Source organism: Aquarana catesbeiana, linkage group LG07 (genome assembly GCF_042186555.1).
Source record: "Aquarana catesbeiana isolate 2022-GZ linkage group LG07, ASM4218655v1, whole genome shotgun sequence".
NCBI classification, from domain to species: Eukaryota; Metazoa; Chordata; class Amphibia; order Anura; family Ranidae; genus Aquarana; species Aquarana catesbeiana.
This window is the reverse complement of record NC_133330.1, coordinates 271,399,974-271,419,451: the sequence shown is the minus strand read 5'-3', so window position 1 is coordinate 271,419,451 and position 19,478 is coordinate 271,399,974. Positions and strand designations below refer to the sequence as shown.

The 19,478-nt window shown below is 40.5% G+C and overlaps 1 protein-coding gene across 4 annotated transcripts in view; it reads right to left on the bottom strand.

Annotated features, from left to right (window-relative positions):
- CACNA1E (calcium voltage-gated channel subunit alpha1 E) overlaps positions 1-19,478 on the bottom strand; it is a 1,300,209-nt gene that overhangs the window by 1,009,286 nt on the left and 271,445 nt on the right. The gene's annotated exons all lie outside the window — the stretch shown is intronic.

Genomic DNA, 19,478 nt, shown 5'->3' with positions numbered 1-19,478 from the left:
CCAGTTGATCCATCATTGTCCTGCTGTGATCCCCTGCACTGCTGCCAGACCTTGGGTCACACACCACCATCTTTGGTCTTGCCATCATAGAGTGTCGGGTGCCTCCTTCAAGTTTTGGCCTGCCCAGATCCCTGATGAAACTGCGCTGGCTTGCCCACCTCCAGCTGTATGAATAGAGCCTAAGAATATGTGACAATATCCCAGGAGGCTTCAGAGTACAGAAGACCTTGCTGGGAAGAATGGTAGGTGGGTACAGGACTAATGCCGCGTACACACGATTGGACTTCGTTGGAAAAAGATATGACGGCTTTTCCGACGGGGTTCCGCTCAAGTTTGCCTTGCATACACACGGTCATGCAAAAGTTTGCTGAAATTACGACCGTCAAGAATGCGGTGACGTACAACACTATGGCGAGCCGAGAAAATGAAGTTCAATGCTTCCGAGCATGCGTTGAATTGTTTCCGAGCATGCGTAGGGATTTTGCGAGTCAGAATTGCCACAGACGATCGCATTTTTGGATAGAAATAAACAAAAAAAGAAGCTGCGCTAAATACAATGATACTCCATATTCTACAAATTGAACAAAGAATATGCTGCAATAAAATTATTGGAGTAAATGTGGACCCGTAATGAACTGGTGAAGTGATGAGATATCAATAATTGATAATGGTACAAATTGATAAATATGTACTATTACTTGAATACATAAATAATAACAACTAGAATGGAGTTCAAGATAACAAACTCTATAAACCAATCATATAACTGAGTGAAAAAAGTCCATAAGTGATGATGAATTAATCAAAGACCATGGCGTGTGAAAATAATTAACAAAAATCAGTGTAAAAAACTGGTGACTCTTCAGTGGTGATATACCGCTGGATTTCCCAAAGAAAGTGACAAGTAAAAATGCCTCCACCACAGAAAACACTGCCGCTTACCGTAACACGGTGATCCCTTATTACAGGGGACCACACCAAGCAGATGGCTGTAACCCCAGCCCGGGATCTCCCTTGCACACAGTGGGCTCCTCAGCCTCAATGGAAATGGTCCGCAGGTGAGTCAATTCAGATTCATTGTGAAATCTCCTTAAAACAACAAAGGCTTACATGGTGTAAAACCCTTTACATTTATTAAAACAATGATAAGACAAATGAACACTTACAAAGTTGTAGAAATAAATAAGCATCAAAATCAAGCCAGCCGGCCTTGAAAACAGCCCGTGGCTTCCTGGACTAGGCGTGTAGCGGTGACGTCAGTACGCCGATCCTCCTCCCTACACGTTTCGTCAATAGGACATCATCACGGGCACGGGCAGCATCCTGACACACCGCATTAAATACAAACGAAAAAACCAAGCCTTGGTTTGAGTGCCAGGGTGACGACAACAAGCGCCATCTTGGTTTAGGGAAAAAACAAAACCAACATACGTATTGCATGTATGTGTGTTAAGGGCAGACGGAAATTAAAACCCCATATTTTAAAATGAAACAAAAATAGCCATAGCTGAATATCTATAATTCCTAGAAAGCTAGGACCATACATATTTCCCACCCAAAAGTGCAACAAAAAATGAATTTAATTATGAGTGCAATAGACGTTGTATATGGTGATAACCCGCGCCGCAGAACCAAATCGGAGCCGCGGGCAACACCAATCATACATCACTACAATGTAATATGTAACAAACGTGCATAAGGGCTACAATCAGTGCCACATATACATGATTACCTGACAATTTTAATAAGACATATAATTAAAGGGGCTGAAATGTGCATTCATAAAAAAGATTAATTTATCAATTATTAGATGTGAAGAAAAGACTCCATAAACAGGAGATTCTCTGTTAAGTAAACAGAAAGCTTGCGAAACATATATTGAAAAAATGGAGTTAAACCTCCCTCTGTCTAATATTCAAAATCTTCCTATTACCTGGGACTCAGATCAAGTGCACATGTGGTATACATATAGCAAATGAATAATCCTGAAATATGGTAATGCTACTAAAAAACTGATAAAAAAAAAAAAAATCGTTTTGAAGAAAATAATAAAAAGCAAGAAATAATGAAAAATGAGAAATAATAAAAAAAAATAAAAAACAAGATATTGTCACTAGGAGTAGTCTATAAAAGAATTGACATCAACATCTATATTAAGACCGAAAGGGGTGTAGCTTTTAATCCTGTGCACCCAGGACACCTCTAATCTGGAAATGCTCCTAACTAGTAGACATATGCATTAGTTTTCGTCCGAATGCATTTTCGTCCGAATTTCAAGAATTTTCGTTATCATTTTAACAAACGATAACGAAAGTGCAGAGTCCAAAATGAAAGATCCGACATAAACAAATTAAACAAATGCTTTATTTTCGTTTTCGTTGCTACAACAGTTCGATATAGATAGGAGATTCGACATGATGATGATAATAACAATCTGTGTCCATCGAACCTTTGGTCGAATGTGCCTAACCTTAACTCTATTAGTCCAAGATTATTCTACATAGAGAGAAAATATTCAACATAGAGAGGAAAGATTCGACGTAGGGGAGAAAAGATCCGACGTAGGGGAGAAAAGATTTGATGTAGGGGAGAAAAGATTCGACGTAGGGGAGAAAAGATAAATAAAAATAATGATGATGATGAATGTTATTGGCTGATTGTAACCAAAGAGGAGGAGCAGTAAAATAGCTAGAACTAAGTACACACGTACTTTGGCTTATGGTGTCTGTTGAAAGTATTAAGAAGATTCGACGGTGCAGGTAAACTATACAGCGTCGTACAGTTTAGCTGCTCCGTCCAATCTTCTTTGAACATTCGACAGACACCATAAGCCTTCAATGACAGATTCGACCTTAATTTGGATTTTCGGACGAATGCAATTTTTAACAAAAAACAAAATAAATAAAAACGAATTTCGGGAGTAACTAAATAAATTTATTTTTCGGACGAATACGAAATTCCGAAACGAAATATTTCAGTGTGCACATGTCTACTAACCAGGCAGCTACCCCTCCAATGAGGCCTAAATTTGTCGATGCCTAAAAAAATGGTGTTCGATGGGTCCCTATTGTGGATAGTGAGATAATGTTTTGACACTGAATGCTTTGTAAAGCTCTTGCGTATATTATTAATATGCTCATTTAAGCGTATCTGCAATGGTCGCTTAGTCCGGCCCACATATTGCAGGCCACACGGGCATTGGAGCATATATACCACACCAGTAGTGGAATAAGTAATAAAGGGCTCAATGGTAAAGCTCTGCGAAGTGCAGGTGGAAGAGAAACTCTGCTTCCTTCTTTACCTGCATTCATTAGGTGAGCAGACCTGGCACCTTCTGCATTGATAATAGCCAGTAAGCTCAGAGAAGAAAGTAGGTCTTATATTGGGAGGGTTCAAGATATTCAGAGCCAATTTATCTCTCAAAGAGGGCGCACCCCTAAATACCACCTGAGGTTTATCGGGTAGGATGGACTTCAGGACCCTGTCATTTTTAAGGATGTGCCAGCGTGTATTTATTATATGGTTGACCCTAGAGTACTGCCAAGAAAAGCTGGTGATAAATGGGTTGCTACCAATTGGTCTACAAAGTAATAATACCCACCTATACCTTGTTTTCCACCACTGCGCCTCGGAATATACACCAACTTATTTAATAAAAAATGTTGATGCAAGTATCTAACTACAGCTGCCACATTGTAAGAACATATACCAAATAGTTTTTATCTATAACGTGTCTAATGTATGTGAATCACACGTGCAATAAAATAGTGGCGCTTCCTAAAAAATTATTATATCACCCTTACAGTGGCTACCAGTAAACACCTATTATAGTGTACATCAATCATAGAAAAAAAATGTAAATATATTATATAAATGGTGAACACCAAGTGATAAAACATCTAATAACAAGTTGTACCAAAGTGCCGACACAGCAAAAAATACAAAAAAATAAATAAAATTATTATAATTGTTATGTGTACTTTAGCACTTATAAGCAAGGATGTGACCCAATAACAGGGAAAAGTTTGTTTAATATTCGTGACAAAAGTCCTCCAAACTAATGTGCGATATCTTCTTTCCAAACTTCCACCACACCCGGGTGTTGAGTGAGCCCACTCCCAATGAAAAACTCACTCACCAGCTCCAATTGCCCCCACTTGCGTGTCAGGCTGCAAAGCTTATTGATTCCAAACCACCGGGATTAAACCAACAATTCATCCATCCAAGTGTAAGTGCAAAAATCGTTCCATATGTGAATGAGAAAAAATGCTCCAATAGTGTGATACGTACAACCAGTTTAATAGCACACACTTAAAACAAATCTCCAATGGTTAAACTCACACTTTTAAAATATAAAACTTGCACAGCAAACTTCCACAGCACACTGCATAAACAATGCACAGCACAGCAACTTGTAAAAACTCATGAGGGTTTGCGGTCACGGCGGACCCGAGATATGCAGGTGTCTAATTCGATTCTCTCACCCGCTCCTCGCTCGCCCAGCCGCTTTGACAGGTCTCTTTCCTTGGTAGGCTACACCGCAACGCTCATCTCTCTTCACGTCACTTCTTTCTGATGTCCACCACTGCACGGCCATGCCCCAACATGTTTCGTCACACCTGTGACTTATTCATGGGATAGGCCGCCCGGAATGTCCGTCTTTACTTATATAGCCTTCCATCAACAACTGAAAAGAGATTGCTCAGTACGCTTGCGCCCTGTATGTACGCCGCGCCTGCGCACTATTCGTGTCCCTGTGAGCGCATTGAGCCCCATTGCTAGGGAACGCTGCTCGGTAAATACATGAAGTAAAAGACTGTAACGCTTAGTTATCAACTTTACACATATTGTTATGCACTTCCCAAGTATTGATTATCTTCAAATCAAAGTTAATAACAGCGTATTATATTACTTCACTAATTCTTAGTTTATATAATAGACCCTAAATGTTAAAAACTAGCAACCGCCCACTTACAAATAATCATAAAAAATGTTTAAAAACACTTATTTTTAAAATTACTAAATTATACATATTTATTAAAATCAATATTTAAAATAAATTAATATTTAAAATAAATAAGCAATTTATCTCCTCTAAAACATCTATGGGTAGCTGGAATATGGTGATCCTAAAAAATCTGGACTATTTACTTCATGGGTAGGTAGCTAGTTATTCGTGTATTCCAGACGGTGTATTCTCATCTAGGCATATATCACATCCACCCTACCCCACAATTAATATATGGTGCTATATATACTCTGGGGTGCAGACCCCACTGGGGCTTGCTCCCAACAACCACTGGTAGGTGTCGGCCAGAGCCATATCATTAACTCCCCCTCGATGTGAACCTGCATTAATCAAGCCTATAGTCACTATATTCAGATATTCCCCTCTCTATTTTATAACAATGCATACTCTTCTCAGGTGATGCCACATCATACGACTGCATGTACCCACCACCCAGTGGGTGCTCACCTTTCCATTACCATATGCACACCCAGTATAGAAATCTAAGAACACCAGCATATGATTACACCTCACAGGGGTTCCAATTCCACACAGGTATGCTACCTCGATCTTCTCCAGTAGCACATATACTACTCCCAAATAAAGTGACAGTGCTGTGCTAGTGTCCTCTAAACTGTCTCATTCATAGGTGGGAGCTACAACACTCAAACAATTGTTATTAAAATATTTATCTAAATAAAAATCATTAATAAAACAGTTCAAATCTAGTTCGATATTGAGTCCTCTAGGGGTCAAACTTTTAAAGAGAAATATCCATTCCGTTTCCCTCCGTGATAGATCCCTTATCCTATTGGATCCTCTCCAAGAAGGGTGCACCACATCAATGCCACAAAACTGTAGCAAGGACGGGTCCTGTTGGTGTTTTTCCTTAAAATGCAAAGACACGCTATGGTATTTGTATCCATTTTTGATATTGGTTGGATGTTCACTTATACGAATCTTCAATTGTCTCTTGGTTCTCTCCACATAAAATAGACCGCATGGGCACCACATCAGGTACACCACATGCGTGGTGGTACATGTACTGAACTCTTTGATTTCAAATGTCCCTCCATCTCTATTGGTGACACTTGTTATGCCCCTATTGCTGATTCTCACTGTTTTGCAACATACACATTTTCTACAGCAATAGAAACCCCTAAAATCTAATCTCAGGGATCTTTGGTCCGGTGGGTCCAAGATTTTCTTGACTATTCGGTCGCCTATATTTGGGGCTTTCCTGTATATGAACTTAGGTTGTGTTGGTAATATTTCACGCAAGTGTCTATCTTTACACAGGATATACCAATATTTCCTATAAATATTTTCTATTTCCCTATACTGGCAATGGAACCCTGAAATAAAACTCAGTTGATGTTGAGTATCACCTGTTTGAGGTTCTTTCTTCTTCAGGCATTGTTTCCTAGGAATTTCCGCCACCTCCTGAATTATTTCCGTAAGTTTCTCATTGCTATACCCCTTCTGCATAAATTTCTCCTTCAAGACATTTGCTTGCACTAAGTAATCATCCAACTGTGTACAATTCGGACGGATCCGCAATATCTGTCCTTTTGGAATATTCCTTATCCAGGACGGATGATGGCCGCTCCTAATGGATAAATAACTATTGCGGTCCGTCGGTTTAAAGTATACCTTAGTCTTCAATACATTGGACTCTTTCTCTATAGTAACATCCAAGAAATTGATGGTTTTCTCACTGACTTGATACTCTAATCTAATATTGTTCGTGTTTTTATTTAAGTGTTCTAAAAATTCCTCAACAGACTCTTTCGATCCCTCCCAAATAAACAAAATATCATCGATAAATCTGTGGTAAAATCTTAACTGGGGCCTATTGATATTAAACACCTGTCTATCTTCCCACTCAGACATAAACAGGTTGGCGAGACTGGGGGCATATTTCGCCCCCATCGCCACGCCAACCTGCTGAGAGTAGAACTGCCCAAAAATAATTGTGGGACATACAAAATTCCAATGCATGTCCCACAAACCTCTTCTGTACATCTGGGATATCATCCCTTCTACTTAATGCCAAATTTAGGGCCAAAGACGCATCCTCATGCTGTATAATTGTATATAAGGAGGCTACATCAGCCGTTACCAGGTATGATATTGATGACAATGGATCCAATTTTACTTGTTCCAATAAATGTAAAAGGTCCGAAGTATCCTTTAAAAAGGCTCTCGTTTCCTTTACACTGGGCTGCAGAAATTTGTCCAAAAATTCCCCTAACCTCGCGGTTAATTTTGTAATTTTAAAAATAAGTGTTTTTAAACATTTTTTTTGATTATTTGTAAGTGGGCGGTTGCTAGGCGATATTTGATCACTTTTGAGTAATATTCCTGAAACAACCAGCGCGTAGTTTTTAACATTTAGGGTCTATTATATAAACTAAGAATTAGTGAAGTAATATAATACGCTTTTATTAACTTTGATTTGAAGATAAATCGATACTTGGGAAGTGCATAACAATATGTGTAAAGTTGATAACTAAGCGTTACAGTCTTTTACTTCATGTATTTACCGAGCAGCGTTCCCAAGCAATGGGGGTTTGCGCTCACAGGGACACGAATAGTGCGCTGGCGCTGCGTACATACAGGGCGTACATCAGTTGTTGATGGAAGGCTATATAAGTAATGATGGACATTCTGGGCGGCCTATCCCATGAATAAGTCACAGGTGTGACGAAACATGTCGGGGCATGGCCGTGCAGTGGTGGACATCAGAAACAAGTGACGTGAAGAGAGATGAGCGTCGCGGTGTAGCCTACCAAGGATAGAGACCTGTCAAAGCGGCTGGGCGAGCGAGGTGCGGGTGAGAGAATTAAATTAGACGCCTGCATATCTCGGGTCCGCCGTGACCGCAAACCCTCATGAGTTTTTACAAGTTGCTGTGCTGTGCATTGTTTATGCAGTGTGCTGTGGAAGTTTGCTGTGCAAGTTTTATATTTTAAAAGTGTGAGTTTAACCATTGGAGATTTGTTTTAAGTGTGTGCTATTAAACTGGTTGTACGTATCACACTATTGGAGCATTTTTTCTCATTCACATATGAAATGATTTTTGCACTTACACTTGGATGGATGAATTGTTGGTTTAATCCCGGTGGTTTGGAATCAATAAGCTTTGCAGCCTGACACGCAAGTGGGGGCAATTGGAGCTGGTGAGTGAGTTTTTCATTGGAAGTGGGCTCACTCAACACCCGGGTGTGGTGGAAGTTTGGAAAGAAGATATCGCACATTAGTTTGGAGGACTTTTGTCATGAATATTAAATGAACTTTTCCCTGTTATTGGGTCACATCCTTGCTTATAAGTGCTAAAGTACACATAACAATTATAATAATTTTATTTATTTTTTTGTATTTTTTGCTGTGTCGGCACTTTGGTACAACTTGTTATTAGATGTTTTATCACTTGGTGTTCACAATTTATATAATATATTTACATATTTTTTTCTATGATTGATGTACACTATAATAGGTGTTTACTGGTAGAGTAAATTAGTCACTGTAAGGGTGATATAATAATTTTTTAGGAAGCGCCACTATTTTATTGCACGTGTGACTCACATACATTAGACACGTTATAGATAAAAACTATTTGGTATATGTTCTTACAATGTGGCAGCTGTAGTTAGATACTTGCATCAACATTTTTTATTAAATAAGTTGGTGTATATTCCGAGGCGCAGTGGTGGAAAACAAGGTATAGGTGGGTATTATTACTTTGTAGACCAATTGGTAGCATATTATTTCTTTATAACCACTAGCGGCCATGGATCCATTCAATTATTTTTCGAATAGACAAATGGACCCTGAATTTATTTTTTCAAACAGCCAAGAAATGACTGTTTGTGAAGAAGATTTCTCGGGTATGTTAAAAGCACTAGAAAATCTCCTAGAGAAACAAATCAAAGCTTGGTGGGATGTGTTTACATTCGAGCACTACCAAAGGGAAAACTTGATTTTTAGAAGCCTGAGATGGGAGGTGTCCCCTCAGGATGGTCTAAATTATCCTAAATATATGGAGGAATGGCTGGGATTTTTTAATAGAGTGGGTAGGGAGCTACAGTGTCTGGTATTAAATAGGAAACAGATTAAACTAGGATTAATTAATGAGAAGATTAGGGGGTTACAAGAGAAATTGGAACCAATCAAGGAGTCCAATCAGATGAAGGAGTTCAATAGTAACATGAAGAAGAAACTGGAGAAAATAGATCGTGAAACGCAAAAAAAGAAGGTGAAGTAATTCACCAGGGACTCTAATGATTTCAAAACCAATAACATCTACACTTGGCAAAGTACTAGTGTTAATAACCAGGAGAAATCTGACGAAGGGCCTAGTCAGGAGTTAGAATCAACCATGAATAATCCTCCCCCCAAACCCATCCAAAAGAAAACAGGACAGAAGAATCTGGGGAATAAAGGAGGACAGGGACCTGTGGACACAATGCAGAATGGTGATAACCAGAAAAGAGGTATAAATCAAAATAGTGGAAATTATTATTCCCCTAGACCAACACAACAAGGAAGGGGAGGATATAATTATCAAACACCAAGACCATATAGAGGGAACACACCACAAGGAAGGGGAGGGTATAACTACCAATCACCTGGAGCATATAGAGGGGATATCCCACGTTACTATAATTCTCCACATGATCACCAACAGTGGAGACAATACCCCCCACCTAATCGATACCCAGAAATAGGTAATGATGTCCCTGTGTATAATAGATACACAGTATTGGAAAATGAAAATGACTATAATCAACAATCGTATAATAACTCTTTTTTAGGACAACGGGGGAGGGGAGGGAAACAGGGTACACCGAGGGGGAATCCTCGGACAATGCATCAGAAAGATGTAGGAAGAAATGGACCCCCACAAACTCAAAACATGGACACCTTACCCCCACCAAGAGAAGGAGGGGATGCAGGGCAGGAAAATCCAAGCAACCCAAAAAAACGATTGAGAGATGCATGAATACGGGCATCTACAGTTTAAGTGGGGTGGAATTAGACCATAAAGAATTTAATATCCTTAACTTGGGCCTAAAGTGTGCACCAAAGAAGACGATGAACAAATTCTAGGTGTACATAGACACACATAAGTTCATTAGATCTATGAACATAAAGAAATATTTCTTAAGCCATCCGGTGGAAACGGGATCAAGAGCTTCTGTGTTGTCTAATAAAATAGACAGTGGCTTAAGAAATAAGTCGATTTTTAATCCCCAAAATCCAAGTAACCATTTTATAGAGGTGTTCAAAAAATTGGTATTAAATGATATTGAGGATTTGGCACCAAAGAAAGGGGTCAATCCTTACTATATCAGAGAAGGTATAAAATCCCTTGAAAAAAGAAAAAATTTTATAATTTGACCAGCTGATAAGGGAGGGGGGGTAGTAATCATGGATAAGTCTTTCTACCATGATCAATTGGTGGAACTGGTTAGTGATCAGACTACATATAAAAGATTAAAATCTGACCCCACAGCGTCATACAGTATTCAGTTGGCAGCGCTGATAAATTGGGGGTTTGGGATGAATGCTCTCAATCCCAAAGAGAAAAGATACCTTGTTCCCAGCGCATGCCGAATACCTGTTATCTATACGTTGCCTAAAGTTCATAAGAACACTCAGCACCCACCTCCTCGACCAATAGTTAATGGCATCGGGTCGGTGACCGCGAGGTTAGGGGAATATTTGGACAAATTTCTTCAGCCCAGTGTAAAGGAAACGAGAGTCTTTTTAAAGGATACTTCGGACCTTTTACATTTATTGGAACAAGTAAAATTGGATCCATCATCAGTATCATACCTGGTAACGGCTGATGTAGCCTCCTTATATACAATTATACAGCATGAGGATGCATCTCTGGCCCTAAATTGGGCATTAAGTAGAAGGGATGATATCCCAGATGTACAAAAGAGGTTTGTGGGACATGCATTGGAATTTTGTATGTCCCACAATTATTTTTGGTTTAATGGGCAGTTCTACTCTCAGCAGGTTGGCGTGGCGATGGGGGCGAAATATGCTCCCAGTCTCGCCAACCTGTTTATGTCTGAGTGGGAAGATAGACAGGTGTTTAATATCAATAGGCCCTAGTTAAGATTTTACCGCAGATTTATCGATGATATTTTGTTTATTTGGGAGGGATCGAAAGAGTCTGTTGAGGAATTTTTAGAACACTTAAATAAAAACACGAACAATATTAGATTAGAGTATCAAGTCAGTGAGAAAACCATCAATTTCTTGGATGTTACTATAGAGAAAGAGTCCAATGTATTGAAGACTAAGGTATACTTTAAACCGACGGATCGCAATAGTTATTTATGCATTAGGAGCGGCCATCATCCGTCCTGGATAAGGAATATTCCGAAAGGACAGATATTGCGGATCCGTCGGAATTGTACACAGTTGGATGATTACTTAGTGCAAGCAAATGTCTTGAAGGAGAAATTTATGCAGAAGGGGTATAGCAATGAGAAACTTATGGAAATAATTCAGAAGGTGGCGGAAATCCCTAGGAAACAATGCCTGAAGAAGAAAGAACCTCAAACAGGTGATACTCAGCATCAACTGAGTTTTATTTCAGGGTTCCATTGCCAGTATAGGGAAATAGAAAATATTTATAGGAAATACTGGTATATCCTGTGTAAAAATAGACACTTAGGTGAAATATTACCAACACAACCTAAGTTCATATACAGGAAAGCCCCAAATATAGGCGACCAAATAGTCAAGAAAATCTTGGACCACCGGACCAAAAATCCCTGAGATTAGATTTTAGGGGTTTCTATTGCTGTAGAAAATGTGTATGTTACAAAACAGTGAGAATCAGCAATAGGGGCATAACAAGTGTCACCAATAGAGATGGAGAGACATTTGAAATCAAAGAGTTCAGTACATGTACCACCACGCATGTGGTGTACCTGATGTGGTGCCCATGCAGTCTATTTTATGTGGGGAGAACCAAGAGATAATTGAAGATTCGTATAAGTGAACATCTGACCAATATCAAAAATGGATACAAATACCATAGCGTGTCTTTGCATTTTAAGGAAAAACACCAACAGGACCCGTCCTTGCTACAGTTTTGTGGCATTGATGTGGTGCACCCTTCTTGGAGAGGATCCAATAGGATAAGGGATCTATCATGGAGGGAAACGGAATGGATATTTCTCTTTAAAAGTTTGACCCCTAGAGGACTCAATATCGAACTAGATTTGAACTGTTTTATTAATGATTTTTAATTAGATAAATATTTTAATAACAATTGGTTGAGTGTTGTAGCTCCCACCTATGAATGAGACAGTTTAGAGGACACTAGCACAGCACTGTCACTTTATTTGGGAGTAGTATATGTGCTACTGGAGAAGATCGAGGTAGCATACCTGTATGGAATCTGAACCCCTGTGAGGTGTAATCATATGCTGGTGTTCTTAGATTTCTATACTGGGTGTGCATATGGTAATGGAAAGGTGAGCACCCACTGGGTGGTGGGTACACGCAGTCGCATGATGTGGCATCACCTGAGAAGAGTATGCATTGTTATAAAATAGAGAGGGGAATATCTGAATATAGAGACTATAGGCTTGATTAATGCAGGTTCACACCGAGGGGGAGTTAATGATATGGCTCTGGCCGACACCTACCAGTGGTTGTTGGGAGCAAGGCCCAGTGGGGTCTGCACCCCAGAGTATATATAGCACCATATATTAATTGTGGGGTAGGGTGGATGTGATATATGCCTAGACGAGAATACACCGTCTGGAATACACGAATAAGTAGCCACCTACCCATGAAGTAAATAGTCCAGATTTTTTAGGATCACCATATTCCAGCTACCCATAGATGTTTTAGAGGAGATAAATTGCTTATTTATTTTAAATATTAATTTATTTTAAATATTGATTTGAATAAATATGTATAATTTTGTAATTTTAAAAATAAGTGTTTTTAAACATTTTTTATGATTATTTGTAAGTGGGCGGTTGCTAGGCGATATTTGATCACTTTTGAGTAATATTGCTGAAACAACCAGCGCGTAGTTTTTAACATTTAGGGTCTATTATATAAATTAAGAATTAGTGAAGTAATATAATACGCTGTTATTAACTTTGATTTGAAGATAATTGATACTTGGGAAGTGCATAACAATATGTGTAAAGTTGATAACTAAGCGTTACAGTCTTTTACTTCATGTATTTACCGAGCAGCGCTCCCTAGCAATGGGGGTTTGCGCTCACGGGGACACGAATAGTGCGCAGGCGCGGCGTACATACAGGGAGCAAGCGTACTGAGCGATCTCTTATCAGTTGTTGATGGGAGGCTATATAAGTAATGACGGACTTTCCGGGCGGCATATCCCATGAATAAGTCACAGGTGTGACGAAACATGTCGGGGCGTGACCGTGCAGTGGTGGACATCAGAAACAAATGACGTGAAGAGAGATGAGCGTCGCGGTGTAGCCTACCAAGGAAAGAGACCTGTCAAAGCGGCTGGGCGAGCGAGGAGCGGGTGAGAGAATCAAATTAGACGCCTGCATATCTCAGGTCCGCCGTGACCGCAAATCCTCATGAGTTTTTACAAGTTGCTGTGCTGTGCATTGTTTATGCAGTGTGCTGTGGAAGTTTGCTGTGCAAGTTTTATATTTTAAAAGTGTGAGTTTAACCATTGGAGATTTGTTTTAAATGTGTGCTATTAAACTGGTTGCACGTATCACACTATTGGAGCATTTTTTCTCATTCACATATGGAACGATTTTTGCACTTACACTTGGATGGATGAATTGTTGGTTTAATCCCGGTGGTTTGGAATCAATAAGCTTTGCAGCCTGACACGCAAGTGGGGGCAATTGGAGCTGGTGAGTGAATTTTTCATTGGGAGTGGGCTCACTCAACACCCGGGTGTGGTGGAAGTTTGGAAAGAAGATATCGCACATTAGTTTGGAGGACTTTTGTCACGAATATTAAATGAACTTTTCCCTGTTATTGGGTCACATCCTTGCTTATAAGTGCTAAAGTACACATAACAATTATAATAATTTTATTTATTTTTTAGTATTTTTTGCTGTGTCGGCACTTTGGTACAACTTGTTATTAGATGTTTTATCACTTGGTGTTCACCATTTATATAATATATTTACATATTTTTTTCTATGATTGATGTACACTATAATAGGTGTTTACTGGTAGAGTAAATTAGTCACTGTAAGGGTGATATAATAATTTTTTACGAAGCGCCACTATTTTATTGCACGTGTGATTCACATACATTAGACACGTTATAGATAAAAACTATTTGATAAATGGGTTGCGAAAGGCATCATGCTCACGACCCCCAATGACCCAACAGATCATTCCTATCAACATTCTTAACAAAGTCAAGGGTGTTAAGAAATGGGCATAACCTTTGGCTTCCAGTCTGTGGGTAAGGACCTGTGCCTGAGCAAGAAAAACACTGATCTGTACAATTGCGTTTCAATCTTAGGTAATGGCTCTTGGGCACAGATCTGAGCCAAGAGGCATGGTGACAGCTATCGTTAGGAATAAACGCATTTCTGTCAGTGGGTTTGAAAGATGTGGATGTAATGAAACTATCCCCACTGACAGAGATCGTAAGATCTAAAAAAGGAATTGTATCCAAACTGGCCTCATATTCAAGATGGATGCCCCTATTATTAGTATTAAGGGAGTGCATGAACTCCGACAGATCGGATTCACTGCCATCCCATAGGAGGAGGATGTTATCTATGTACCGAACCCACAATGTAACCTCAGACCTTGGCTGGGCATAGACCACATCCTCCTCCCACTTAGTCATAAACAGGTTCGCCAAACTGGGGGCGTATTTAGCCCCCATGGCAATGCCCCTGCATTTTCGGATAGGAACTTTTCCCAACCGAAAAATTGAGAGCATGCTCTAAATCTTTTGCTGGCTGGAATTCTGCCAGCAAAAGACCGATGGAGCATACACACGGTCGCATTTTCTGACGAAAAACTCTCATTGGTCTTTTGCGGGCTGAAATTCCGATCGTGTATACGCGTCATAACTTAAAAAAGGTAAACAAGCAAATTTTTTTTATTAAAGACATTGCGAGGGGGGTTGGGGGGGTTGAATGATATGATGCCTAGTTGATCTAATGGGTAAAGAGCTTGAATAAACAGACTCCTTAATCTGTGTATATGAACCTAAACAACATCTGCAACATCAAAGGGCTTCCTTTTATTTTCAGACTTTTTTTTGGCCTTAAGGGCATTTTCCCCTGATTCGCTTCTAAAATGCCTATGCGTAATGGAGCGTTTTTGCAGTGCTTTTGCGGTTTTTAAAGGACACGTGATTCAAAAACTGCACCAAAAATGCTTAGTGGGGGTGTTTTTGAGGCTGTTCCCATTAATTTCAATGGAGAGGGGTATTTTTGCTGTGTTTTTTAGCTCCCCAAACATGCTCCAAAGATGCTACAAGCGGAATTTTTTTCCCCACAATGAAAGCGCACTGCCCCAGTGTGAAAACATTCATTGATCTTACAGGGATGCATTTTTCTTGAGCTTTTCAGGCGCATTTTTTTAACACAAAAGTGCTTGAAAAACTCCTCAGTGTTAAAGAGGAAGTAAACCCGGATGGGTTTTACTTCCTCTTTTGCTCCGTACAAACCCTGCAAATTAAAAGCATAATGGGCTGGTATACATTGCATCGGCGCACTACAAGTGAAATATCTCCTAAACGGCGCATGTTTAGGAGATATTTCAACTGCATATAGGTAAGCCTTATTATAGGCTTACCTATAGATTAACCACTTGCCGACCGCCTCACGCAGATATACTGCGGCAGAATGGCACAGGCAGGCAGAATCACGTACCTGTACGTGATCTGCCTCTCGCGGGCGGGGGGTCCAATCGGACCCCCCCGGTGCCCGAGGCGGTCGGCTTGTGTCTGGGAGCGATGAGAGGTGAGGGGGAGACCATCCATTCGTGGCCCCCCCCTCACGAGCGCTCCCAGACAGATTCTTCCTCTGCTGCTGTATGCTAAACAGCAGCAAAGGAAATGATGTCATCTCTCCTTGACTCGGTATTTTCCGTTTCGACGCCGAGGAGAGAAGACTTCACTGTGAGTGCACAACACACTACACACTCAGTAGAACATGCCAGGCACACAATACACCCCCGATCCCCCCTGATCCCCCCGATCACCCCCCAATCACCCCTTTTTTTTTTTCTGATTACTGCATGGTGTCAGTTTGTGACAGTTAGTGTGGTAGGGCAGTTAGTGTTAGCCCCCTTTAGGTCTAGGATACCCCCCTAACCCCCCCTAGTAAAGTTTTAACCCCTTGATCACCCCCCGTCGCCAGTGTCACTAAGCAATCGTTTTTCTGATCGCTGTATTAGTGTCACTGGTGACGCTAGTTAGGGAGATAAATATTTAGGTTCGCCGTCAGCGTTTTATAGCGTCAGGGACCCCCATATACTATCTAATAAATGTTTTAACCCCTTGATTGCCCCCTAGTTAACCCTTTCACCAGTGATCACCGTATAACTGTTACGGGTGACGCTGGTTAGTTTGTTTATTTTTTATAGTGTCAGGGCACCTGCCGTTTATTACCTAATAAAGGTTTAGCCCCCTGATCGCCCGGCGGTGATATGCGTTACCCCAGGCAGCGTCAGATTAGCACCAGTACCGCTAACACCCACGCACGCAGCATACGCCTCCCTTAGTGGTATAGTATCTGAACGGATCAATATCTGATCCGATCAGATCTATACTAGCGTCCCCAGCAGTTTAGGGTTCCCAAAAACGCAGTGTTAGGGGGATCAGCCTAGATACCTGCTAGCACCTGCGTTTTGCCCCTCCACCCGGCCCAGCCCAGCCCACCCAAGTGCAGTATAGATCGATCACTGTCACTTACAAAACACTAAACGTATAACTGCAGCGTTCGCAGAGTCAGGCCTGATCCCTGCGATCGCTAACAGTTTTTTTTTGGTAGCGTTTTGGTGAACTGCCAAGCACCAGCGGCCTAGTACACCCAGGTTGTAGTCAAACCAGCACTGCAGTAACACTTGGTGACATGGCGAGTCCCATAAATGCAGTTCAAGCTGGTGAGGTGGCAAGCACAAGTAGTGTCCCACTGCCACCAAGAAGACAAACACAGGCACGTCGTGCCCATAGTGCCCTTCCTGCTGCATTCGCCAATCCTAATTGGGAACCCACCACTTCTGCAGCGCCCGTACTTCCCCCATTCACATCCCCAACCAAATACAGTCGGCTGCATGAGAGGCATTTTTATGTCCTCCCGAGTACCCCTACCCAACGAACCCCCCCAAAAAAGATGTCGTGTCTGCAGCAAGCGCGGATATAGGCGTGACACCCGCTATTATTGTCCCTCCTGTCCTGACAATCCTAGTCTTTGCATTGGTGAATGTTTTGAACGCTACCATTCACTAGTTGAGTATTAGCGTAGGGTACAGCATTGCACAGACTAGGCACACTTTCACAGGGTCTCCCAAGATGCCATCGCATTTTGAGAGACCGGAACCTGGAACCGGTTACAGTTATAAAAGTTACAGTTACAAAAAAAGTGTAAAAAAAAAACACAAAAATATAAATATATAAAATAAAAAAAAATAGTTGTTGTTTCATTGTTCTCTCTCTCTCTATTCTCTCTCTATTGTTCTGCTCTTTTTTACTGTATTCTATTCTGCAATGTTTTATTGTTATTATGTTTTATCATGTTTGCTTTTCAGGTATGCAATTTTTTATACTTTACCGTTTACTGTGTTTTATTGTTAACCATTTCTTTGTCTTCAGGTACGCAATTCACGACTTTGAGTGGTTATACCAGAATGATGCCTGCAGGTTTAGGTATCATCTTGGTGTCATTCTTTTCAGCCAGCGGTCGGCTTTTATGTAAAAGCAATCCAAGCGGTTAATTAGCCTCTAGACTGCTTTTACAAGCAGTGGGAGGAAATGCCCCCACCATCTTCCGTGTTTTTCTCTGGCTCTCCTGTCTCAACAGGGAACCTGAGAATGCAGCCGGTGATTCAGCCAGCTGACCATAGAGCTGATCAGAGACCAGAGTGGCTCCAAACATCTCTATGGCCTAAGAAACCGGAAGCTACGAGCATTTCATGACTTAGATTTCGCCGGATGTAAACAGCACCATTGGGAAAGCATTTTATCACACCGATCTTGGTGTGGTCAGATGCTTTGAGGGCAGAGGAGAGATCTAGGCCCCAATTTTTTCAAAAAAGAGTACCTGTCACTACCTATTGCTATCATAGGGGATATTTACATTCCCTGAGATAACAATAAAAATGATTTAAAAAAATGAAAGGAACAGTTTAAAAATAAGATAAAAAAGCAAAAAAAAAAAGCAAAAAAAAAAAAAGCACCCCTGTCCCCCCCTGCTCTCGCGCTAAGGCGAACGCAAGCGTCAGTATGGCGTCAAATGTAAACAGCAATTGCACCATGCATGTGAGGTATCACCGCGAAGGTCAGATCAAGGGTAGTAATTTTAGCAGTAGACCTCCTCTGTAAATCTAAAGTGGTAACCTGTAAAGGCTTTTAAAGGCTTTTAAAAATGTATTTATTTTGTTGCCACTGCACGTTTGTGCGCAATTTTAAAGCATGTCATGTTTGGTATCCATGTACTCGGCCTAAGATCATCTTTTTTATTACATCAAACATTTGGGCAATATAGTGTGTTTTAGTGCATTAAAATTTAAAAAAGTGTGTTTTTTCCCCAAAAAATGCGTTTGAAAAATCGATGCGCAAATACTGTGTGAAAAAAAAAATGAAACACCCACCATTTTAAACTGTAGGGCATTTGCTTTAAAAAAATATGTAATGTTTGGGGGTTCAAAGTAATTTTCTTGCAAAAAAAAAAATGTTTTCATGTAAACAAAAAGTGTCAGAAAAAAAGTGTCAGAAAGGGCTTTGTCTTGGTTGGAAGTGGTTAGAAGAGTGGGTGGTGTGTGACATAAGCTTCTAAATGTTGTGCATAAAATGCCAGGACAGTTCAAAACTCCCCCCAAATGACCCCATTTTGAAAAGTAGACACCCCAAGCTATTTGCTGAGAGGCATGTCGAGTCCATGGAATATTTTATATTGTGACACAAGTTGCGGGAAAAAGACAATTTTTTTTTTTTTTTTGCACAAAGTTGTCACTAAATGATATATTGCTCAAACATGCCATGGGAATATGTGAAATTACACCCCAAAATACATTCTGTTGCTTCTCTTGAGTACGGGGATACCACATGTGTGAGATTTTTTGGGAGCCTAGCCGCGCACGGGACCCCAAAAACCAAAAACTGCCTTCAGGCTTTCTAAGGGCGTAAATTTTTGATTTCACTCTTCACTGCCTATCACAGTTTCGGAGGCCATGGAATACCCAGGTGGCACAAACCCCCCCCCAAATGACCCTATTTTGGAAGACACCCCAAGCT